A 27,283-nucleotide genomic window follows, 5' to 3' on the forward strand; every position below is an offset into this window, starting at 1 on the left:
TGTTGATCTGGCTGTACAGAGACATGTGAGTGTGAGGGATCCCTTTTTAAAACAACGCTCCACACTTTAGCATATGATTGATCTTGTGCACACCTGCCACGTAATGACTCCAAAAATCCACTCTTTATTTCCGTGAAAGCAAGTGAATTAATCTGAGGCGTCCGACTTAATGCATCCGCTAATACATTCTATCACCCCTTGCGATATCGTAGCTTACAGTCATAGTCTTGCAGGATTTCTGCCCAACTAGCTTTATGGCCCTTCAAGTTCGTTTGAGTAGTAAAACATTTGATACTCTCATGGTCAAAAACTACTTCAAACTCGGCACCATATATATAGTGTCGCCCCTTTCGTAAAGCACAAATTATGGCATAGAGCTCTCTCTCATAGACAAAATAATTCTGTTGAGCTCTATCTAACTTTTTACTTTCAAAGGCTATATGTCTTCCCTCTTGAAGAAGTATCACACCAATTGCTTTATCACTAGCATCAGTCTCCACCACAAATGGGTTAAGTGGGTTAACAATTGCTAGGGTGGGAGCAGTGGCTATAGCTACCTTGAGCTGTTCAAAACTGCATTTTTGGGCTTCTTCCCAAGAAAAGGTCTTACCTTTTACTTTGAGTTAATCCAGCATAGGAACAACAATTTTGGCATAATCACAGATATACTGTCGATAAAATCCAGCCATGCCTAAAAATATTTGAAGCTCCTCAACTGTGTTGAGAGGTGGCCATGGAAGAATGGCAGTGACCTTGTCAATGTCCCTTTTGATGCCAGAGTAAGAGATCACATGACCAAGGTAATGTATCTTTGTTTTTAAGAAATTGCACTTACTTTGCTTACCATACAGCAAAAGGATACGCACTTGGTGGTATCCTGAACGAAGATCTATCTTTGTATAGTATCTTGCCCCATGGAGTTGATCAAACAACTCATCCACTCAAGGTAGAGGATACTTCTTCTTGATGGTTATGGCGTTTAATCCGCGATAATCTACGCACATGCGCATAGTACCATCTTTCTTTTTTACCGATAGAATTGGTGATGCCCAAGGAGAAGTGCTAGGTCTAATGAAACCACGGGCAAGGTAGTCAGCCAACTGACTCTCAACCTCCTTGGCTTCTTTATCACTCATACCATAAGGTGGTTTACTCACCGGTTTAGTGCCTGGCAAGACATCTATGCCATGCTGCACATCACGTGTAGGAGCTAAACCTGGCGGTAAATCACTTGAGAATACATCACTTACTCCGTGAGTAAGTGAGTCGGCTTTTGCCGTGCAAAAGGAGAAAGTAAACTAGAATTATGTTGGGATGGAGAATCTTGTAATTCCTATAAAGTCTGTTTTACAACAGTTTCACGTTGCTCTATAGAATTAAAATTGAGAGCACTTTGCTCGTTAGATTTGTTAACACTTTGCTTATCATTAGAATTCGTTGCACTTTGCATACCATTACTAGAATTCATCGTACTTTGCTCTTGAGAATTCACAAGCTTGGAGACAAGCAGTAACACAAAAAGACTTCATCTATTAAATCTTCTTTCTGCAAAATGGAAAGCTCGGTTGTACATATAAGAGGTGCAGCTGGTATATTTTTCTCACCAAGCAAAATCACATGTTTACCATTGGCCATAAAGGATAAGGAGTTGTGTTCATAACTAGTGTGCAATGTGTTTCCTAAACCATGCAGCCACCCCCCGTCCTAAAACTACGTCAACACGGTCCATGTTCATAACTTGAAAGTCAAGGGTCATCGTATGATCTTGAACAATAAGCTCAACCCCTTGAACTATTGTGTCCCATACTTCTTTATCATTGCCAGACATCTGTTCGACCACATACTTGTGAGAGCATGCAGTCTGTGTAAGCTTCAATTTCTTGACTAGCTTATAGTTCACGAAGTTATGAGCTACAGCATCATCCAGTAAAATACGAACAAGTTGTCCGTTGATAGTGCCATGCATGCGAATCAAATCACGGGGGCCAAAGGTGGGCTGCCACATTGAAGCAAGCACACAACACTTGTGCTTTTCTTCCATATGAAGAACCTTCACAGCACAATATTTAGGAGATGAATCTAATGTGAGTCATTGCATCGTGTGCATGGACTTTTCTTTGCCTTGCAAAAGAGGACAATCTTTCTTGTTATGTTGGTCCAAAAGACATGTAGAACACAAATCGTGTTTCTTTGTATGCTCAAAATTAGCTGAGAGATCCACGTGGATTATCTCGTGATTGCTTAGGCTTCTTAGCCTCTTGTGGGCGTGGAGAGGTAGATTGTCTCTTATTCTTCTTGGAACGTGTGGGAGATCTACCTCGCCATTGGCTCTTAGCAAAATTATTCTTAGAGTAGGGAACATTTCCCTTCCTCTCTTGGTCATCATCATATCTTTGGGCATGACTGATGGCTTCTTCCAAAGTTTTTGGATATTGGGTCTTGACATGAAGACGATAGTCTTTGTCAAGATCCCTACTAAAACCCTGTATCTTTTGGAATTCATCTAGGCCTTCTAGTTTTAATATCATTTCCCGATACTTCGAAAGGTAATATGTGAGAGAGAGGCCAGACATACGGCATGCATGCCATGCTAACCAATTCTTATCTTCTTCATTGGAGTCCAAAAACTCTTTGGAGAAAGAAGCTTGAAACGCAGCCCAAGATGGAGGATGAGCACATGTAGGTGGGATATCCTCAACTGGCCATGGTAAACACACACTAATGTAAAGAGAGAGAAAAAAACGTCAACTTGTATCTTGTGAAGCTTGAAGTCTTTGTGTTTTTTATGCTCTGCGATTTGCGTTGCATACGAACCTTGCCATGCAAAAATTGTAGCGCTTCACGCGTCGTTCGTCGTAAGAACACCTTTGTTGATTCTTCACAAAAACTGGTCATTTTTGTGAAGGCTTTTGTTCACTTTGAAGCTACCTCCTTGAGGAAAAAAGAATTTTTGGAGGAAATCTTGCCTTCCTCCAAGAAGTGAAGAGGAAGGGTGAAACTACTTCCGTGAAGTTTGAAGCTTTCCCTTTCCTTTTAGCTTTCTTTTCAACACAAGTATGCTATCTTTCCTTTTTATACACAATAAGGCTCAATAGCTTGATGGTAAAGTGTTGGTCTCTTGTCCTCATGGGGTGGGTTCAACCCTCCTTCATGCAAGGGTTAAGCAGGCCTTCTTACGCGTGCAACCAACGGCCCCAGCGGAAGCCTTCAAAGCCTTGGTGCTGAAGAGTTACCCATCGAGTTTGCCTTGGTTTCCACGATCGGCTGTCGCTATCTGTCTACGCACATTGCGCACAGGAAATTGTGTGTTTCCCTTCTTTTTGCTGCACAGCAGAGACGTCGCTGTCTCCAAATCGTGGGAGAGAAGCAGCGCGTCGCATCCACATGCAACCCACTTTTTCCCTTTCCCAAAAATAGCTCGGATACCAGTGAAAGGATGGTGGTAATGCGTGTGCTAGTCTCCACCCAATCGTGCTATCTTATAGCCTCCCCCTTGCGTATAGATTGTCCGGTCGTAATGGTGGCCTTGCCCGTAGGACCCATGTCCTTACACTTTTAAAAAACAAATAGAACAATTGATTATTTTTTAAAATCTTTCTTTATGCTTGTTTTAGTGGATTGAATCAAAAAGACAAAAAAGCTCTCTCGCGTAGGTATGGCGGCCGCGGTCAGCTATCACTGTCTGTCTACGCACGCTGCACACAGGAAACTGTACATGCCTTCTTTTTGTTGCACAACGGAGACGTCGTTGTCTACAAATCGTGGGAGAGAAGCAACGTATCACATGCACATGCAACCTGCTTTTCCCCTTTCCCAAAAATAGCTCGGATACCAGTGAAAGGGCGGTGGTAATGCGTGTGTTAGTCTCCACCCAACCGTGCTATCTTATAACCTCCCCCTAGCGTACACACTATCCAGCCATGCCGGTGGCCTTGCCCGTAGGACCCATGTCCTTACACTTTTCTTAAAAAATAGAACAATTGATTTTTCTTTAAAATCTTTCTTTATGCTTGTTTTAGTGGATTGAGTCAAAAAGACAAAAAAGCTCTCTCTCTCCTTTACGTAGCACATACTTAGGACAACCATAGTGTTTAATTGAGCTTTCAAAATAGCCAAAAATACACGTAGACTCAAGAAAACAATAGACAGACACATTTGTACATCCTCTTTCACTGTAAATGATCTGGTTTACAACAACAAGCAAAAACCATCTTTACAAGTATTTGCGAGCAAACAAAACATATCTATTTATTCACAGAATGTTCAAAGCATGCGTATACACTGGAAGACCACAAATAGCATCGTCGACAAAATGTGAGGTATCTTGTTGTTAGTATACTCTATGGGATGGACTGGTGGATCCAGTTCCACAATGTTTGGATGCGACTCCACAAGAGACGTTGCCTTCAGGGAACGCTCGACCTCATCTACTAGTCTCTTGTCTAGCTCCTGAATCTCTCGCAATCGATGGGCTTGCATCTCTAAAACATTGTTTAGTCTGTTGGAAACGTCCTCATTTCCCTCAAACACTATCATCATGCGGCCCATCTGGCTACCCATTAAGGCCAGTGCACCGCAATCACCCGCGTATTGAACGACAACGTCGTTCTCATTGGTGTATTGTGCAGTCAACCACCAAAGGAACCAAGTCCTACGTCCCATACCCCCTACCCCTCACAACAAATATTTGTCAAAGGGTTTAGTAATAGGAAAAAGGAGAACTATACTTAGAGCCAATGAAAGACAGACTATACCTCCCTCTCATGTCCAATCATCCTTTTGCAATGAATCATAGCAAGCATCGTCTGATGAAATGGCAATGGCCTTTGAAGTCCAATTCTGCTCTTTTCTCATAGCTAACACCAACAACATGCACGCGGCTCTACTTTTTGTCTTTCACACATGTGTCTTACACACAACCACATTCAAGTGATCTTCTCTCCAACCAACATTTGATTCCATATCATGCACCATTCCATAATTATCTGACGGACAAACAAACACGAACACACCTCTGTCATCGGCTATTGCCAATGCAAGTCATGAGAGTTGTCCAAAATGGCATGCTTCCATCTTGTTCCAATCAGGGACTTTTGTTTTAGACATAGGCACATACACATGCATGTTTGATGGAAGGAAAACAATAGATGCATTCATCGATGAATCAGTCGCCAACCCATCTCACATTGTTATCAGATAGTTCTCCACCACCTGAGGTGTGATATTGCTCAACAATGCATTTTTCAAGTCATCCTCTATCTTGTCCCAGCCAAGATGCAGAATCTGGATTCGCTCGCCACACCGCCCACCCCTGTGCAAAACCAAACATATACTAAGCAAGATAGCTCTTGAATCACACTTAAACAACCATTTACTAGAGATTAGAAATTACCAATAGATGGTACTGTAACTAGTGGCAAGTTTGAGAAATGCAATATTTTTGTTTCTAGACTCGTGGCAGAGTCTACCACCTCCTTTGCACACATCTCACTTCTTTTTCTTGAACAACAAGACCATCTTAACAAGCTAAACAATCAAGACTATGATTCTTACAAACATCAATAGAACTCACGTTTTTCTTTCATTCTAGCCTCTCGTTGTGTGAGCCAAAAGAGCGGCCGGACTGTTCAATCTGCATAACAAAGCTAAATTGCTTAGTGAAAATGAAATTCCACCACGGTGAGGGTGCTCATAAGTGAAGAGTTTTTCATTCACAAAATGCTAGTACTTGTGAATTTGTATCAAATCCTTCCCCATGAGGCAATTGCACACTAGACTCTACTGATGTGGACATTTATATACATGCACATTGTCATGCATTTTTTGGATAAGCATTAAGCCACTAGATCATGCGAAAAAGCTTGCTAACTAGCCTCTTGTATATATGTGTACATAGTGCTTCAAGTCTTGGGGGTGACCATGTAAAAATTCATGTACAAAGGTTTGGTTTTTCCGGGCTTGTTTATCGGAGCCTTGGGTTGGTTGAGTCCCCAAAAGATTGTTTTCAACAAGTATTTTCAAGCTTCCTTTATATCTTGTAAATTGGACTTGTACATCATGAGTTATGTATGTCCGAAGTGGGCGGTCTTGACTTAGAAAGTGCTTGCAGATGCATGTGCTCGGGGGGGTTCACCGGTTAGTACCCCCCTATATAGCATACATTCGTGGGGTATTAAAAAAAAACCCTCTTTTAACATGTCTGAATGAATAAAATGACCCCTTATTTTAGGATGTTTTTCCAAAATTGAATATAAAAATCCCTTATTTTAATGTATCTTTATTAAATTTCCTAAATTTTTTGTATTTTAAAAGAGCTCATTTTAAAAGAGAGCTCATTTTTTAGCAAAAGAGAGTACACCCCCAACTTCGAATGGATTTATCTCTCTCATATCTTATATCTTTTTAGCATATGGATGCTCTACAAGCGTCTACTCAAGATGAGCTACATCTTTATGTCCTTGGTTTCTCCTAAGTCCAAGACTATGGGTTATTGAGCTACAAGAGTTTTCACTTTTTTAGTGGAGAAGAGTACTCGGGCCACCCTAGCATATTTACTCACTTATAAAGAGACTCTTGTTTGGTAGAGGTGGTGCAAAAGAAGAAGGTCAAAACTCCTGCCATATCCAATGCTTCACTGTTATATTTTGATGGCTCTTATCGAAGAAGTCATGATGCTGCTTCGGGAGGAATTGTCATTTATGATACACACGGTAAACTTGTAAGGAAACAAGGGCTAAAACTTGATGCAAAAAGTAACAATCAAGTAGAGTACATGGCTCTTGAAGATGGCTTGCACATTTTTTTGCAGTTGGGAATTAGACGCCTACAAATCAAAGGAGATGCCTTGTTGGTTGTGAAGCAAGTATTGGGAGTATGGAAGAATAAGAATCCTAAACTGAAAAATTTATGCTTTACGGTGAAATTGTTACTCAAAAAGTTTGAAGCATGGAGTTTGTAGCATATTGAAAGGTCTCAAAATGAAGAAGAAGCTCATGAGGCTGCTCAAGAAATTATCACTTGTGTGTTTGTGTTGAAGGCTAATGTCCCTTTATATCATGGAAGAAAAGTTTTATCAAAGGAGGTGGAACTTTTTACGGGTGGTTTCGACGAGGTTTCAACGGTGCAATAGTTCTTCTTTCCGACGATGTGACTCATGCAAGGCTATAGAGGCACTCATTTTCCTTGTTGTTTGCACGCTAACAACGTGCTCTTTCTTATCTTTCCCACACTGCATCGTTGTGTACTTTTTTCTTGCTTATAGGGGAACATCCCTCATCATACTCTAAGAACCAAGGTAGGTCTTGGTATACTCTTCCCTTGAACTTGCGGACCACTTGCAAAGGGTTGAACACTTGCTCTAGTTTCAAGAATTTTTTGCAAGCTTCCAACACCTCTGATGTTGAACTTACGCTTTTGCAACCATCTAATACATTTTATAGAATCACAAGCACTTAAAAATATGTTTCATTTTTTCCTAGCAGTAATATAAACTGATCTATCCTGCAAAGGCATCTTTTTCCTGCATCCGCCAATGCTTTGGCCACCTTTGATTGAGTTCCCCTATTCATTAGAGCCAGCTCATAAGCAAAGCTCTTTTCTCTATGAGTAAACTTGGCATCATTGATGAACGAATCAAGGTCCATATATATAGTGTCGCCCCTTTCGTAAAGCTTAAATTATGGCATAGAGCTCTCTCGCATAGACAAAATAATTATGTTGAGCTCTATCTAACTTTTTACTTTCAAAGGTTATCTAGCATCAGTCTCCACCACAAATGGCTTAAGTGGGTTAACAATTGCTAGGGTGGGAGCAGTGGCTATAGCTACCTTGAGCTGTTCAAAACTGCATTTTTGGGCTTCTTCCCAAGAAAAGGTCTTACCTTTTGCTTTGAGTTAATCCATCATAGGAACAACAATTTTGGCATAATCACAGATATACTGTCGATAAAATCCAGCCATGCCTAAAAATATTTGAAGCTCCTCAAGTGTGTTGAGATGTGGCCATGGAAGAATGGCAGTGACCTTGTCAGTGTCCATTTTGATGCCAGAATAAGAGATCACGTGACCAAGGCAATGTATCTTTGTTTTTAAGAAATTTCACTTGCTTTGCTTAGCATACAGCATGAAGGAGTACGAGCGGAAGGGTGACGCGCAAGAGAGTGTGAGAAGAAGAGCACGACAATATGGTGAACTCGCTCTACTATAATGTGTAGAGCATAGTGAGTTCTTATTAGGTTTTTACAAAAGAATATGTGTACATACCTAGCAGCCCGCCCACTTACCTGGGCGACCACATTGGGCTTTATACCCCAACAACCTCCCACTTAAAGTCCAATGTGGTACTTTAAGTGTGAGAGAAGCTACTATACAAGCTAATATACAAGAGATGTAGAGAAGTGATGTACTACCCTACACCTAACTGCTTGCGAAAATGCGCAAAGCTCTCTGAGGGAAGTCCTTTTGTAAGTAGATCAGCAGGATTTTCTGTGGTGTGAACTTTGACAAGCTGAAGTTGCTTATCCTCGAGCATTTCCTTGATGAAATGATACTTCACATCCACATGCTTTGTCTTTGAGTGATAAACTGGATTGCGAGCCAATTGTATAGCACTTTGACTATCACAATATAACACAGGCATCTCTTCTTTGGTTCCCAAATCTGTTACTAGTCGATTAAGCCAAATTGATTCTTTGCATGCCTCTGATGCTGCAACATATTCAGCCTCTGTAGTAGACTGAGTAACACAATCTTGTAATCTAGAACGCCATGATATTGCTCCACCAGCCAATGTAAAGACATACCCTGACGTAGACCTTCGGTTGTCTAAGTCACTTGCATAATCTGAGTCTGTAAAACCCTTTACACTTAGCTCCTGACTCCCATAGCATATACGCATACTCTTTGTAGCTTTCAGGTATCTCAATATTCCTTTCACTGCCTCCCAATGTTTCTTGCTTGGGTTTGACATGTATCGACTTACTACTCCCACTGAAAATGCAATGTCTGGGCGAGTAGAAATCATTGCATACATTAAACTACCCACTGCAGACGCATATGGAATCTTATCCATTTCAGCCTGTTCTTCCTCAGACACAGGACAATCTTGTTTGCTAAGTTTCACATATGGTGGCAATGGAACACTCAATGCCTTTCCCTTCTCCGTATTGAAACGTTGCAAAACCTTGTCAATATACTCTGTTTGAGATAACCAAATCAACTTCTTTGATCTGTCTCTCTCAATGCGCATACCAAGTATATGACTTGCCTCACCCATGTCTTTCATGTCAAACGATTTTGCCATCTTTGACTTCAAAGCTGAAATTTCTTCCAAGTGCTTGCCAGCAATCAACATGTCATCCACATACAAAATAAGGATCAGCCAACTGCCATCCTTAGCTCTCTTTGTATATAGTTAGTGATCGAACTCACTACGTTTGTAGCCTTGAGAAAGCATAAACTTGTGGAACTTATGGTACCATGCCCTCGGTGATTGTTTTAAGCCATAAAGACTCTTTAACAACTGGCATACCCAATCTTCCTTGCCTTTCTCAACAAACCCTTCTGGCTGCTGCATGTAAATTTCCACATCTAAATCACCATGCAAGAACGTTGTCTTGACATCCATTTGGTGCAACACCAAATCTAATATGGAAACCAATGCAAGAAAGCATCTCAATGTAGTCATCTTGACCACCGGAGAGAAGACTTCATCAAAGTCAATGCCTTGTTCTTGCTTAAAGCCCTTGGCAACAAGCCTTGCTTTGTACTTTGGCTGACTATCATGAGCGGTGATCTTATACCTATAAACCCATTTACAAGGTAGAGCCTTTTTGCCCTGTGGTAATTTAACTAGCTTCCATGTCTCGTTTTTCTACAGAGCTGTCATCTCTGACTGCATGGCCAATTGCCAATTCCCGGAGTCCTTCATTTGCACTGCTTCCTTGTAACATGAAGGCTCATTGCAATCAGTCAACATGACATAGTTCATAGATGGAACAAACCTATCAGGAGGTCGCGTGATACGTCCAGATCTACGCGCAATAGGTGGCTCAGGCTCAGCCACAACCTCTGGTTCCAATTTATCCTGTCCTTGCTCCTCTTGAGCCCTGACATTTTGTCTTGCACGTGCAGGTCCATCTTCCTGGAATACAACTCTTCTAATCTCCTCAACCCTCTCTGGTTTAGAATGATATTTGGCTTCATTAAAGTGAACATCATTGCTGCGGATAACCTTTCTGGATTCGGGATCCCAAAGTCTGTACCCCATCTCACCAGAATTACCATAGCCTAGAAAGATGCACTTTCTACTCTTTGGCTCAAGTTTGTTCCTAAATTCCTTTGGAACGTGAGTATATGCCTCACAGCCAAAGACTCTGAGATGCTTGTATGAGGGCATTTTGCCTGACCATACCATCTCTGGCACTGAATCCTTGTGCAAAACCTTGCTAGGAGATCTATTTACAAGATGAACAGCTGTTGATAAAGCTTCAGCCCAAAACCCATTTGGCAGCTGTGCATTAGACAACATACTTCTGACCTTCTCTTGTATGGTCCTATTCATCCTCTCAGCAACACCATTTTGAGGAGGATTGTAAGGAGCGTAAGTTCACGTTTTATACCTTTTGACTCACAAAAGTCCTGAAAGGCCTTTGAAACATACTCTCCACCATTGTCAGTGCGTAAGCATTTAATGCTTAAGCGTCTTGCCACTCTGATTCTCCACAAGTGTCACAAACATTTTGAAAACACTAAACGCTTCATCCTTGTGCTTGAGAAAGTAAACCCATACTTTCCTCGAGTAATCATCTATAAATGTCATAAAGTAAGAAGCTCCCCCTAGAGATAGGTTAGGGATAGGTCCACACAAATCACTATGAACAAGTGCCAATTGTGTATCTCTTCTACTGCTTCTATGCTTATGTGGCTGCTGTGTTTGCTTACCATACAGACAATGTTCACAGAATTCAAAATCATTAAATGAAAAGCCAGGCAAATAACCGAAACGAGACAAGATTTCCATTCCCTTCTTGGACATATGTCCTAACCGGCTATGCCACAAAGAAACGTTCGGCTACTCGGTTACATTGATTACATTTTTAGAGACATTTGATACATAAATCATGTAAAGTCCTCCAGACTTTACTCCATGTGCTACTGTCATAGAACCCTTGGATATCTTCCACATGTTCTGTCCAAAAGTGGTGACGTAGCCAGCATCATCAAGTAAACCTGTGCTGATCAAGCTCTTTGTAATTGCGGGAACGTGTCGCACATTCTTCAGCGTGAAAGAAGAGCCATGCTGAAACTTCAATTGAACATCTCCAACACCTAAGATCTCACATGTCTGCCCATTGCCTAGCCGAACATGATCTTTAGTGGTCACATAAGAGGTAAACCAGTCCTTGTTTGGAGACACATGAAGTGATGCCCCTGAGTCTATAATCCAGTCACTCAGTGCATTTCCATCAGATGCTGTAAGAAGAGCTGAGGCCATTGTATTCTTCAAGAAGTAGATGTCTCCTGACACTAGACTGTCATCCTCTGCAACAGTGTTTGTCACATTTATTTCTTGAATCTTCACTGAGGACTTGTTCTTCTCACCATGGTCTTCAGCTTTCTCTTTGCCTTTTTCTGCTTTCCATTCTCTGCAGTCTTTTTTCATGTGACCCTTCTTGCCACAATGGTAGCATTCTATGTCACTCTTGCCTTTAGCACTGCGGGACTTGCTACGAGACTGATTCCTCTTTCCACCTTTGTACTTTTCTTTGGTCCTTCCCCTGACAACTAAGGCTATTCCTTTGCCTTTGTCCATTGTCTTTCTATTGGTTTCTTCAGTAAGCAGACTTCCTTCTACACCTGCGATGTTCAAACCATCTGGAGGTGCAGAATTACTCAAAGCTGTGCGAAAAGTGTCCCAACTTTCCGGCAATGTGATCAACAGGAACATAGCTCTAAGAGGTTCATCAAACTTGACACCTTGAGCTGACAATTGACTGTAGATTGTGTTGAATTCATTCAGATGATTGGACAAAGCTGTCCCTTCTTTCATCTTCAAGTCAACAAGCTTCTTAAGCCAGTATACCTGTGAAGCTGCACTCTGCTTCTCATAAAGATCACTCAACTTTAACCATGCTTGATAAGCCGACGTCTCGTCTGCTACATTGAAGTAAACGCTTTCTGCCAAAGTCAGCATAATGGTAGAAAGTGCCAATTCATCCATTTCGCTCCATTCATCTTCGTCCATATCTTCTGGTTTTATCCTGAGGCATGCTTTTCCATGCATGGGAACCCCCCATATTTTTTTTCTCTTTTACCAAAAATATTTCCTATTATATAAGTTACTTTTGATTTTTTCTTCCCTTTTTCACAAACGTTTAAGCCTTTATTAAATAAATAAGACTTATGCTAAATCAATCACGATGTAGCATAAATAAGTAAGCTTTCTTTGTTGATCTCTCTTTTGACCTTAAATATTAAATATATATATTCTAAATTACATTATATATTTTAGTATTTTCTAATATATTTTTCATGTATATATATATTAATCCACCCTACCAAATATTTTATTCACTAGTTTTCATTTTCAAAACTCAACCCCACTTTCAAATTTCAATAATACCTCCATCTAGATGATTGCCAATCTTTTTAAAAACTCTAGGTCATGTTTTCATACACATGAAGGAGCTCACACTTGAAGGCAAGAGAGAAGGCCACTCAAAGGGGACCACCAAAAGACCTTTGCAGCCACAAATAATACATTATTTGGCTGAATTTTTTAAGTAGAGAAGAACCCCGAATCTGAAGGAGCGTTCAACATGAAAGATGTAGCTCGTGATCTCAACTTTTAGCTCGATTTTTTTCAGAATTTTTGGAGTTATGAACACGGAGATATGATTTTTGTAGTGGACCCCAGTTTTCTCATGTAATGGTGACACAGGCCATCCCCAATTTTCTTCCCTCTAGAATGTCTATGGTTCTACAAGTCTTCAAGCATGATTACAAGAGACAAGGCTCTTTTAATGAGGTCTTGGCAAGTCTAGAGTGATTCTATCACCATTTTTGGAGGATCCATCCTCATCAACAACTATCCACCTTTGACAATCTCTCTTGTAAATTTCTTACCTCTCTCTTCTCTCCCTAATAAGCTTAATTCTAGCCAAAGCTAGACTATTGTAAATATCTCCTATCCTCTACATCCTACCCACATTCTCTCTTCTTCTCTCTCTATTGACTCTGGTATTTTAAATAATGAGGAGACAAGATGGGAGCCACAGTCACATGCACCCCATTTTCCTAGTCACCAAAGTGGGACACTCACCTCAAATAGAAATATTGCTAAATCCTCCCCTCCTTCCCTATATAAGGAGGCCATGAGAGCTCACTTAAGAACACACACACACACACACACACACACACACCTATCCATACACACTCTTGTGCTACATGCTTGTAGCATGAACCCTAATCACATAATCACAACACCATCATCATCATCATCACCATCACCAAGCACAAAAGATGAGCACCACACCTCCACACCACTTGTAATTAAGGGTTGAAGGCACAATTTCAAGAATAAGAAGGGTCGACACACTCATGATATTCCTCGCCATCAACTCCCATCTCTCCATTATGCCTCCTACGATCTTGTTCCCTTCTCATTTTCCTGCCATACGCTACCTATTGTATTCATCTTTTGCAAGCAATCAACACACTCCATCTTGGTGCCATACTTTGTGTCGCTTTGGATACATCTCATTGTGAGTATGGTATATGCTTGTTCCTTGCCATTTATTTTTCCTGCTTATGTTAAGGTGTGCGGATTCGCCACCATACACACACACTCTCTCTCCCTCTCATATTCCTATCATCTTTCTACTTCCATCTTGAGGTGTGCGGATTTGCCACCTTTTGTATGAGAAGTGAGCATACTTGCATGTATCCCTGACCTCGTTATCTTCCTTACTGCATGCACGAGTAGCGAGCCCATTCTCACTCACTCACCACTCCTCTCACCTTATTCTCTGACCACCCCATTCCACATTTGGGTGTGGATCTTGAAATTGTTTTCAATGGCATGTTTCATTGTGTATATGTATGCGTCCTAGCCGCATATCTTGCTAGGTGGTGCCCCTATTGTGTATCCCCCATGATGAGGCCATTGTGCATAGTCTTGGTGTAGAGGCCACCGGGTCTATTTTTTCACTTCCGCCTCTCAATCCCCTTGAGCTTTATAGGTTTTATCTGCTTCTTTTGTACCAACACCTGCCAAATCTGCTTCTTCCACAATGGGAAATTGGTTCCATCCAGCTTCTTGATATTGTAAAGAGAAGTGTCCTGTGATCCAGCCATAGCTACGCTTCACAGTAGTTTACTTTCCTGGGAAAAATTCGGCAGAGTTTTCCCTGTAAACTGACCTCTGAACCAATATCAACCTGTCAAATGAACCAAGAAAGCTTAAGATTCTGCATAAATTTCGGCAGAGTCTCCTTTGTAAAATGGCTCTGGTGTACTCAAAAAACAGACCAAAAAACAACTCAAAAAAACACTGTCTCTCTAACACTGTAAGCTGTGGGTAAACCTGTCCTGCACCTGTACTGTCTCTCACTGTCCTGTCACTGTCCTGTAAGCATAGACTGCGACAATGCCTCAACGGTAGTAAACCAAAGATGCAATCCCAACTGTCTAACTCACAGTCAATACATCCTAGCTGCCTATCTAAGGGTGCTCGAGGGATCGCTCCAAGACCTGTATCACCGAAAGGATCTCAACATTCGAGAATCCCCCAGCTCAATAAAACCTCACTTGACCCTCAACAAAGGCTGCAGTAAATCTGACAGTACATAGACTTTCCACAAAGTCATACATCCACAAATTTCCCACTATATGCTGTAACCGCTGCGGCGGTTGTTTGCTGCGTGACTCACAGCCAGCAAACCCTCAACAGACATACATCATCTCTGACAATACATCCCATGTGGAAGTACCTGTAATGTCAGGATGAAATCTGGAATATCAAGCAGCAAACACAAGCTACCTGATGAACTAGTGATTGTCGCCTACAGTCTGTGTGTAGATGCGCCCGTGTCATATGTGACACGCCTCCAAGAACTGTGAGGCATCCTTCGATATGTAGACAGCCACAAATCAACACTCTGGGAGTGTCGATATCCTCAGCACCTGCAGTCGTAGGCCGAAACCCCAAATTTGCAGAGTCGGATCTGCACCCGCTGAGACCACGTAGTCGAAAATGGCCTGCGCAGACCTTTGTCGAAGTCGAACGGTGCCCGAGATGACCTCAGAATGAAATTCTGAGAACACCGAGCCCTTCGAGCTCGCCCACAAGATTTGGGGCCATGTCTTCGCCTGTCGAATCTCACTCCAATCTGAGCAGGTGACTCTGGCTACCTGCAAATGCTGCCCCGAGCCTCGATCGGAGCTCTGATACCAGTTGAAGGAGTACGAGCAGAAGTGTGATGCGCAAGAGAGTGCGAGAAGAAGAGCACGACGATATGGTGAACTCGCTCTACTGTAATGTGTAGAGCATAGTGAGTTCTTATTAGGTTTTTACAAAAGAATATGTGTACATACCTGGCGGCCCGCCCACTTACTTGGGCGACCACATTGGGCTTTATACCCCAACACAGCACGTGAGCCCGTAGCTGTTCGAACACTAATTGTAAGTGTTCTATGTGTTCATCTTCAGTCTTACTGTAAATGAGAATGTCATCAAGGAAAACCACAAAAAAATTTCCAAGATAGAGACTTAAGACACTATCCATGAGTGTCATAAATGTAGCTGGAGCATTAATTAAACCAAAAGGCATAACCAAAAATTCAAAATGCCTGAACCATGTTCTAAAGGCAGTTTTGGAGGTATCTTGCAAATGGATACGCACTTGGTGGTATCCTGAATGAAGATCTATCTTTGTATAGTATCTTGCCCCATGGAGTTGATCAAACAACTCATCCACTCAAGGCAAAGGATACTTCTTCTTGATGGTTATGGCGTTTAATCCGCGATAATCTACGCATATGTGCATAGTACCATCTTTCTTTTTTACCAATAGAATTGGTGATGCCCAAGGAGAAGTACTAGGTCTAATGAAACCACGGGCGAGGTAGTCAGCCAACTGACTCTCAACCTCCTTGGCTTCTTTATCACTCATACCATAAGGTGGTTTACTCACCGGTTTAGTGCCTGGCAAGACATCTATGCCATGCTGCACATCACGTGTAGGAGCTAAACCTGGCGGTAAATCACTTGAGAATACATCACTTACTCCGTGAGTAAGTGAGTCAGCTTTTGCCGTGCAAAAGGAGAAAGTAAACTAGAATTATGCTGGGATGAAGAATCTTGTAATTCCTATAAAGTCTGTTTTACAACAGTAGCACGTTGCTCTATAGAATTAAAATTGAGAGCACTTTGCTCGTTAGATTTGTTAACACTTTGCTTATCATTAGAATTCGTTGCACTTTGCATACCATTACTAGAATTCATCGTACTTTGCTCTTGAGAATTCATAAGCTTGGAGACAAGCAGTAACACAAAAAGACTTCATCTATTAAATCTGCTTTCTGCAAAATGGAAAGCTCGGTTGTACATATAAGAGGTGCAGCTGATATATTTTTCTCACCAAGCAAAATCACATGTTTACCATTGGCCATAAAGGATAAGGAGTTGTGTTCATAACTAGTGTGCAATGTGTTTCCTAAACCATGCAGCCACCCCCCGTCCTAAAACTACGTCAACACGGTCCATGTTCATAACTTGAAAGTCAAGGGTCATCGTATGATCTTGAACAATAAGCTCAACCCCTTGAACTACTGTGTCCCATACTTCTTTATCATTGCCAGACATCTGTTCGACCACATACTTGTGAGAGCATGGAGTCTGTGTAAGCTTCAATTTCTTGACTAGCTTATAGTTCACGAAGTTATGAGCTACAGCATCATCCACTAAAATACGAACAAGTTGTCCGTTGATAGTGCCATGCATGCGAATCAAATCACGGGGGCCAAAGGTGGGCTGCCACATTGAAACAAGCACACAACACTTGTGCTTTTCTTCCATATGAAGAACCTCCACAACACAATATTTAGGAGATGAATCTAATGTGAGTCGTTGCATCGTGTGCATGGACTTTTCTTTGCCTTGCAAAAGAGGACAATCTTTCTTGTTATGTTGGTCCAAAAGACATGTAGAACACAAATCGTGCTTCTTTGCATGCTCAAAATTAGCTGAGAGATCCACGTGGATTATCTCGTGATTGCTTAGGCTTCTTAGCCTCTTGTGGGCGTGGAGAGGTAGATTGTCTCTTATTCTTCTTGGAACGTGTGGGAGATCTACCTCGCCATTGGCTCTTAGCAAAATTATTCTTAGAGTAGGGAACATTTCCCTTCCTCTCTTGGTCATCATCATATCTTTGGGCATGACTCATGGCTTCTTCCAAAGTTTTTGGATATTGGGTCTTGACATGAAGACGATAGTCTTTGTCAAGATCCCTACTGAAACCCCTGTATCTTTTGGAATTCATCTAGACCTTCTAGTCTTAATATGATTTCCCGATACCTCGAAAGGTAATATGTGACAAAGAGGCCAGACATACGGCATGCATGCCATGCTAACCAAATCTTATCTTCTTCATTGGAGTCCAAAAACTCTTTGGAGAAAGAATCTTGAAACGCAGCCCAAGATGGAGGATGAGCACATGTAGGTGGGATATCCTCAACTGGCCATGGTAAACACACACTAATGTAAAGAGAGAGAAAAAAACGTCAACTTGTACCTTGTGAAGCTTGAAGTCTTTGTGTTTTTTATGCTCTACGATTTGCGTTGCATTCGAGCCTCGCCTTGCAAAAATTGTAGCACTTCACGTGTCGTTCGTCGTAAGAACACCTTTGTTGATTCTTCACAAAAACTAGTCATTTTTGTGAAGGCTTTTGTTCACTTTGAAGCTACCTCCTTGAGGAAAAAAGAATTTTTGGAGGAAATCTTGCCTTCCTCCAAGAAGTGAAGAGGAAGGGTGAAACTACTTCCGTGAAGTTTGAAGCTTTCCCTTTCCTTTTAGCTTTCTTTTCAACACAAGTATGCCATCTTTCCTTTTTATACACAATAAGGCTCAATAGCTTGATGGTAAAGTGTTGGTCTCTTGCCCTCATGGGGTGGGTTCAACCCTCCTTCATGCAAGGGTTAAGCAGGCCTTCTTACGCGTGCAACCAACAGCCCCAACGGAAGCCTTCAAAGCCTTGGTGCTGAAGAGTTACCCATCGAGTTTTCCTTGGTTTCCACGATCGGTTGTCGCTATCTGTCTACGCACATTGCGCACAGGAAATTGTGTGTTTCCCTTCTTTTTGCTGCACAGCGGAGACGTCGTTGTCTCCAGATCGTGGGAGAGAAGCAGCGCGTCGCATCCACATGCAACCCACTTTTTCCCTTTCATGCAAGGGTTAAGCGGGCCTTCTTATGCGCGCAACCAACGGCGCCAACAGAAGCCTTCAAAGCCTTGGTGTCGAAGAGTTATCGATCAAGTTTGCCTTAGTTTCCACGATCGGTTGTCGCTATCTGTTTATGCGCATTGCGCACAAAAAATTGTGTGTGCCTTCTTTTTGCTGCATAGCGACGGAGACGTCGCTGTCTCTAGATCGTGGGAGAGAAGCAGCGCGTCGCATCCACATGCAACCCACTTTTTCCCTTTCCCAAAAATAGCTCGGATACCAGTGAAAGGATGGTGGTAATGCGTGTGCTAGTCTCCACCCAATCGTGCTATCTTATAGCCTCCCCCTAGCGTACAGATTGTCCGGTCGTAATGGTGGCCTTGCCCGTAGGACCCATGTCCTTACACTTTTAAAAAACAAATAGAACAATTGATTATTTTTTAAAATCTTTCTTTATGCTTGTTTTAGTGGATTGAATCAAAAAGACAAAAAAGCTCTCTCGCGTAGGTATGGCGGCCGCGGTCAGCTATCACTGTCTGTCTACGCACACTGCACACAGAAAACTGTACATGCCTTCTTTTTGTTGCACAACGGAGACGTCGTTGTCTACAAATCGTGGCAGAGAAGCAGCGTATCACATGCACATGCAACCTGCTTTTCCCCTTTCCCAAAAATAGCTCGGATACCAGTGAAAGGGCGGTGGTAATGCGTGTGCTAGTCTCCACCCAACCGTGCTATCTTATAACCTCCCCCTAGAGTACACACTATCCAGCCATGCCGGTGGCCTTGCCCGTAGGACCCATGTCCTTACACTTTTCTTAAAAAATAGAACAATTGATTTTTCTTTAAAATCTTTCTTTATGCTTGTTTTAGTGGATTGAGTCAAAAAGACAAAAAAGCTCTCTCTCTCCTTTACGTAGCACATACTTAGGACAACCATAGTGTTTAATTGAGCTTTCAAAATAGCCAAAAATACACGTAGACTCAAGAAAACAATAGACAGACACATTTGTACATCCTCTTTCACTGTAAATGATCTGGTTTACAACAACAAGCAAAAACCATCTTTACAAGTATTTGCGAGCAAACAAAACATATCTATTTATTCACAGAATGTTCAAAGCATGCGTATACACTGGAAGACCACAAATAGCATCGTCGACAAAATGTGAGGTATCTTGTTGTTAGTATACTCTATGGGATGGACTGGTGGATCCAGTTCCACAATGTTTGGATGCGACTCCACAAGAGACGTTGCCTTCAGGGAACGCTCGACCTCATCTACTAGTCTCTTGTCTAGCTCCTGAATCTCTCGCAGTCGATGGGCTTGCATCTCTAAAACATTGTTTAGTCTGTTGGAAACGTCCTCATTTCCCTCAAACACTATCATCATGCGGCCCATCTGGCTACCCATTAAGGCCAATGCACCGCAATCACCCCCGTATTGAACGACAACGTCGTTCTTATTGGTGTATTGTGCAAGCAACCACCAAAGGAACCAATTCCTACGTCCCATACCCCCTACCCCTCACAACAAATATTTGTCAAAGGATTTAGTAATAGGAAAAAGGAGAACTATACTTAGAGCCAATGAAAGACAGACTATACCTCCCTCTCATGTCCAATCATCCTTTTGCAACGAATCATACCAAGCATCGTCTGATGAAATGGCAATGGCCTTTGAAGTCCAATTCTGCTCTTTTCTCATAGCTAACACCAACAACGTGCACGCGGCTCTACTTTTTGTCTTTCACACATGTGTCTTACACACAACCACATTCAAGTGATCTTCTCCCCAACCAACATTTGATGCCATATCATGCACCATTCCATAATTATCTGACAAACAAACACAAACACACCTCTGTCATCGGCTATTGCCAATGCAAGATATCATGCTTCCATCTTGTTCCAATCAGGGACTTTTGTTTTAGACATAGGCACATACACATGCATGTTTGATGGAAGGAAAAACATAGATGCATTCATCGATGAATCAGACGCCAAACCATCTCGCATTGTTATCAGATAGTTCTCCACCACCTAAGGTGTGATATTGCTCAACAATGCATTTTTCAATTCATCCTCTATCTTGTCCTAGCCAAGATGCAGAATCTGGATTCGCTCGCCACACCGCCCGCCGCTATGCAAAACCAAACATATACTAAGCAAGATAGCTCTTGAATCACACTTAAACCACCATTTACTAGAGATTAGAAATCACCAATAGATGGTATTGTAACTAGTGGCAAGTTTGAGACATGCAATATTTCTGTTTCCAGACTCGTGGAAGAGTCTACCACCTCCTCTGCACACATCTCACTTCTTTTTCTTGAACAACAAGACCATCTTAACAAGCTAAACAATCAAGACTATGATTCTTACAAACATCAATAGAGTTCACGTTTTTCTTTCATTCTAGCCTCTCATTGTGTGAGCCAAAAGAGCGGCCGGACTGTTCAATCTGCATAACAAAGCTTAATTCTTAGTGAAAATGAAATTCCACCACGGTGAGGGTGCTCATAAGTGAAGAGTTTTTCATTCACAAAATGATAGTACTTGTGAAGTTGTATCAAATCCTTCCCCATGAGGCAATTGCACACTAGACTCTACTGACGTGGACATTTATATACCTGCACATTGTCATGCATTTTTTGGATGAGCATTAAGCCAGTAGATCATGCCAAAAAGATTGCTAACTAGCCTCTTGTATATATGTGTACATAGTGCTTCAAGTCTTGGGGGTGACCATGTAAAAATTCATGTAAAAAGGTTTGGTTTTTTTGGGCTTGTTTACCGGAGTCTTGGGTTGGTTGAGTCCCCAAAAGATTGTTTTCAATAAGTATTTTCAAGCTTGCTTTATATCTTGTAAATTGGACTTGTACATCATGAGTTATGTATGTCTGAAGTGGGCGGTTTTGACTTAGAAAATGGTTGCACATGCATGTGCTCGGGGGGGTTCACCAGTTAGTACCCCCCTATATAGAGTGCGTTCGTGGGGTATTAAAAAAAACCCCTCTTTTAACATGTCTGAATGAATAAAATGACCCCTTATTTTAGGATGTTTTTCCAAAATTGAATATAAAAATCCCTTATTTTAATGTATCTTTATTAAATTTCCTAAATTTTTTGTATTTTAAAACCCCTTCTTTCGAACTCACGTCATATATTAACATGATTACATAGTGCACCCCCCGAGTGCATGCAACAAAGGCAACTGGGACAACTTGATGATTTAAATTAGAAATGTTGAGATTTTAGAAATCTGGAAGTAGCCAGAGTAATGGGCTCCGAGTCGTGCTTTACGGCATTGCATTTGGTGGCCGGAGCGGTGCACTATGCTCTTGGGAAGTTGCTCCTGAAAAGAGGTTGAGCTGAGAATTTCCTGTGGGGAGAGGAGGAAGTTGGAGAAGTGTGGGAGGAGGGTGCCATGAGGCAATCACTTTACCCCACATAGGGGAGAGTGGGCTCAAAGCAAGGGGTATAAGGGGAGACTGGGAAGCTCATAAGGGTTGAATCAAGTGAGAGAGGAGCTCCCTCCCTCTTAGCTATGGGGGCTCGTGGCCTTCATAGGGGAGAAGGTGGCACCTTTTTGAGTTCCCACCAGCTTGGCCAAGCGCTTGGTCTCCTTTTTTATCCCCAGGACACAAGCCCCACCCCTTCCCTTGGGCTAAAAGGCACCAACTCCCCATTTCAAACCAAATGGAGCCAAAAAAAGACCAATCAAAGGGAGCCTTCAAAGAGAGCCTTGTCTATTGAGGAGAGAGAAAATATATCTTGGGATAAAAGATTAAAAATGCCCATTTTTATAGCTGCAACATTTGCAACCTTTCCAGAGAGCTCATTTTTTAGCAAAAGAGAGTACACCCCCAACTTGGAATGGATTTATCTCTCTCATCTCTTAGTTCTTTTTAGCATATGGATGCTCTACGAGCGTCTACTCAAGATGAGCTACATCTTTATGTCCTTGGTTTCTCCTAAGTCCAAGACTATGTTGTTGCAAAGGGGGAAGAAATCTCAGTAATGAAACCCGTGCATTCTTCCAGTAGGGTGAAGACTCCTCATGAAAGAGATTACTCGAAAATTGAATTGGTGATGACCAGTATGGTTTATGCTTGCAGACGGTTCAAAAATTACCTATTTCAAAAGTCGTTCACTTTTCTCACCAGTTATTCATTGCTTTCTCCGTTGTTTAATAACTCAAATATATCAAAGACAGTGATGAAATGGGTTATTGAACTACATGAGTTTTCACCTTTTTAGTGGAGAAGAGTACTCGGGCCACCCTAGCATATTTACTCACTTATAAAGAGACTCTTGTTTGGTAGAGGTGGTGCAAAAGAAGAAGGTCAAAACTCCTGCCATATCCAATGCTTCACTGTTATATTTTGATGGCTCTTATCAAAGAAGTCATGATGCTGCTTCGGGAGGAATTGTCATTTACGATACACACGGTAAACTTGTAAGGAAACAAGGGCTAAAACTTGATGCAAAAAGTAACAATGAAGCAGAGTACATGGCTCTTGAAGATGGCTTGCACATTTTTTTACAGTTGGGAATTAGACGCCTACAAATCAAAGGAGATGCCTTGTTGGTTGTGAAGCAAGTATTGGGAGTATGGAAGAATAAGAATCCTAAACTGAAAAATTTATGCTTTACGGTGAAATTGTTACTCAAAAAGTTTGAAGCATGGAGTTTGTAGCATATTGAAAGGTCTCAAAATGAAGAAGAAGCTCATGAGGCTGCTCAAGAAATTATCACTTGTGTGTTTGTGTTGAAGGCTAATGTCCCTTTATATCATGGAAGGAAAGTTTTATCAAAGGAGCTGGATTTTTTTTACAGGTGGTTTCGACGAGGTTTCAACGGTGCAATAGTTCTTCTTTCCGACGATGTGACTCATGCAAGGCTATAGAGGCACTCATTTTCCTTGTTGTTTGCATGCTAACAACGTGCTCTTTCTTCTCTTTCCCACACTGCATCGTTGTGTACTTTTTTCTTGCTTATAGCGGAACATCCCTCATCATACTCTAAGAACCAAGGTAGGTCTTGGTATACTCTTCCCTTGAACTTGCGGGCCACTTGCAAAGGGCTGAACACTTGCTCTAGTTTCAAGCATTTTTTACAAGCTTGCAACACCTCTGATGTTGAACTTACGCTTTTGCAACCATCTAATACATTTTATAGAATCACAAGCACTTAAAAATATGTTTCATTTTGTTCTAGCAGTAATATAAAGTGATCTATCCTGCAAAGGCATCTTTTTCCTGCATCCGCCAATGCTTTGGCCACCTTTGATTGAGTTCCCCTATTCATTAGAGCCAGCTCATAAGCAAAGCTCTTTTCTCTATGAGTAAACTTGGCATCATTGATGAACGAATCAAGGTCAAGACTAGGCATGGATGCCAAATGTATACTTCGGATGTTGTTGTGTATGTTGGAAGGGGAGAAAGGGGAACCCACAAAAACACACACTCACACACACACCTCTCTATAGCTCATATGGAATCACAACTACTCCGATCCACTCAAAGAAACATACCAAACCACAAAATCTTGCTGCAAACACTAGGTTGTGCACACCAAAGCCCACAATCACACACAAAAACAAAGCTTACTGTATCTCAACCACCACAATCGCTTTGTGATTCTCATCCACACACACAACATCTCTCTCTTCCTCTCTCTTCGCACACACACCAATTGGTTCAGGGGGCTCACACACAGCCTACACACACCGACACCTTTGCACAAGAGAAGAGAAAGCAAGAAGGGATGGGAGAGACAACACCAGAGATGATGCAATCGAAGCTTCCTTATTTTCTAGCAAGTGATTGTCTATGGTGGAGCGTACACCAATAGGCTCCCTCAGAGCTCTATCCCCTTCTCTGTCCTTCCTGCAGCCTAAAAAGCATCAGTTTATGAAAACTTACAAACAGTGCAGAATTAGCCTACGTGCGTGAGAAGCAAAAACATCCGAAATAGCGTTTTCCTGTTGGTAAAGAGAAACTTTTTTTTTTTTAACGCGTTTTGCAAAAAATTTACAGAATAGGAGTTTTTGCTTGTCCTCATGCAAGAAAGTTGGGCCACACATCCACTTTCTTTTTTAATCAGTAACCATAGGCCCTTCACTCCTCCACTTTATCTTCATGTCCCAAGATGATTTTCACATAGAAAACCCTCTTTGAGGCATCGAATCTCCACCTTAGTTTATATAGCCACATAAATCATACACATCACGAACTTCTTCATCGGCACTGGATATTCATGTCCCAAGATGCTTTTCACATAGAAAACCCTCTTTGAAGCATCAAATCTCCACCTTAGTCCATACATACACATAAATCATACACATGACGAACTTCTTCATCGGCAGTGGATCTTCATATATGCTTTGACATCTCAACACACATGTGTAAGCACCTTTGATACTGCTTTTCACGATTTCTGGTAGCGACACCTTTTCGCTACACCAACGTTCCCTGCTTCCCTTGCAATCGACACCCAAAAAACATCAACCCTCAATCATCCTCTCTTGCATCATCTTCACTCGGTGTAGAAAGTCCTTGTCCATAGCCCACGATCTCATCAACAAAGCAAGCATCCATATCATGTTGCTACAAAGCTCCTTCCCAAAAGATACGTTGCTCTTTGTGCAATGCTACCATATCCTTCAATGGATCTAGTGACTCTATTTCATCATCGAATACATCATCACACCAACTCTCCCAAGCATCAGATGTGTCACCATCATAGGTTGCCTCATCCTTGTCAATTTCACTCTCATCATCTTCACTTCCCATGCTAGTGCTAAAACTTTTGCATTCATCTACTATGTCCTTTCCATTTTGCACCATAGGCATGTGTACGGTCTCTAAAGTTGCATTACATACTTCATTTGCATTGACTTTGCGCATATGGGCATCCACACCTGTATCAAGCTATTATCCTTGCCACGTATTGACAAAGGGCACTTCATGTCTGTAGAAACACACAACTTTCTCTCCGTTTGTAGCGCTATCTTCAATGCTTCACGCATGGAATTGGGCTCTTTCTCCTGCACTTTCACTTTAAGGTCTGGTCATAACAAACTTGTGAAATACCTGTACGCTTTGGTTATTTGTAAAAGCAAAATAGAAATCCTCTTTAGACATGGATTACACATGAAATATAGCATCTTTCCAAACTCTCAAAGCATCATCAAATCTTGACCAAAAATCTGCAACATACTCGTGCTCTTGCATAAACAAACTAGTGATCTATTTCCATGCATCTTGGTGAGGAATCACCTTCTTGAACCACTTCAAAAAGCATATCTTAAACATGTCCAAAGTGCACTTCTCATCTTGTGACAAGCTCTCATACCAATCTCTTGCATTACCTCTGACCACCAGATTGATGCCTGCAAGCTTTTGCACCTCACTTGGAACTGCACATCATAAACAGGTGAAATCAAACTCATAAGATGCAAGCCAATCGTTAGCATCCTTGCAACCTGTGAAAATAGATGGTTGGAATGGCACCACCATCTTGAAATTCCCTTCAACATCCAAAATGTGCATACATCACTACTCAAAATCCAAATTCTAGGTGCACAACTGGTAATTTCGCTCCCCAACGGGATTGCCAAAGGATGATGGAGCAAAAGACGTCGTGCGCACACTCACACACCCAGACTACTCAACACCACAAAAGAAATTCACTTAAATTCCAACCCACACACACCACCACTCAAGAGATCAATAAAAATACTACACACAAGCTCAATTCAAACTCCAAACGCCTCGACCTACAAGCCCTTGCCTGCCTGCAGACATTACAAGGTGAGGCGAGTTGATCAACACTTGAAATCACACTTGACAGTCACCAAAATATACAAGAAAAACCATCAAAAACTCCAGCCACAAAAGGCCTCTCTCAAACCATTGCAAAATATTCATCAAACTCCACTCTGTTGGACTCTTTGGAGTAGCGCCAACCCTAATGGCACCGATACAAGGTCACATAGTCTTGTAGAAAGCCGCACCTCCTTCCCTCAATTCCATGCACACACACATCCATGTAAACCTCAGAACTTCCATAGACTCTCCCAAGTGCAAAATTGAAGAGAGAAAGCTCTTATTCACTCCTCCACACACTCAAAAACAGGACACAAACGTGAGAGGACTGCACTACACCACCTGTAGGAACCCTGCTTCCTCCCACACACAGAGAGGTGAAAGTGCTGGTATTGCACTTTAAAATTTCTCCCTCAGCCTAAAAACTCATGGCACCGTGAGTGATATGTCAATTTGAAGCCTTTTCACATCATTTTTTGTCATTTTTTGACCTTTTTAGCCCCAGTTTCGGCCAGTTTTGACCCCCGACGGGCATTTTTCACGAGAAAAATCCCAAACAGACTCCAAAATTCACCAAATTGTGTACACTTTATCCTTGATACCCAAAGTCCTTTTCCACATCCCCTCACGCTGTCAAAAAGTAAGCGGTCTTGCCAGGAAGGCACCGGGCCTCTTGCTGTGAGAGTTTGTGAGGAAGCTCAAGGGTTATGAGAAAGAGCTAAGATGTAGATAACATAGCTTCTAGAGATAAAGAAGAAATGTAGCCAAAGAAGCCGCTCACTTTTCCTTACAAACACACATGTGATGGAGAGAACTCATGAAAGATAGTCAGAACAAAACAAAAATAAAAACATCAAGATTACGATCATATCGTATCATGGGTAGGATAAAAGGGTTAATGGATGAATTAATGATATTTAATATTTTTTGTCCAAATAAGCTGCGGATTGCTCTTTGGAGCTGTAGCTTTGTGCTTACAATAATGTATATGTTTTGTCTAGTGATTGG

Source organism: Adiantum capillus-veneris, chromosome 11, assembly GCF_014529385.1.
Source record: "Adiantum capillus-veneris isolate H3 chromosome 11, ASM1452938v2, whole genome shotgun sequence".
Lineage (NCBI taxonomy): Eukaryota > Viridiplantae > Streptophyta > Polypodiopsida > Polypodiales > Pteridaceae > Adiantum > Adiantum capillus-veneris.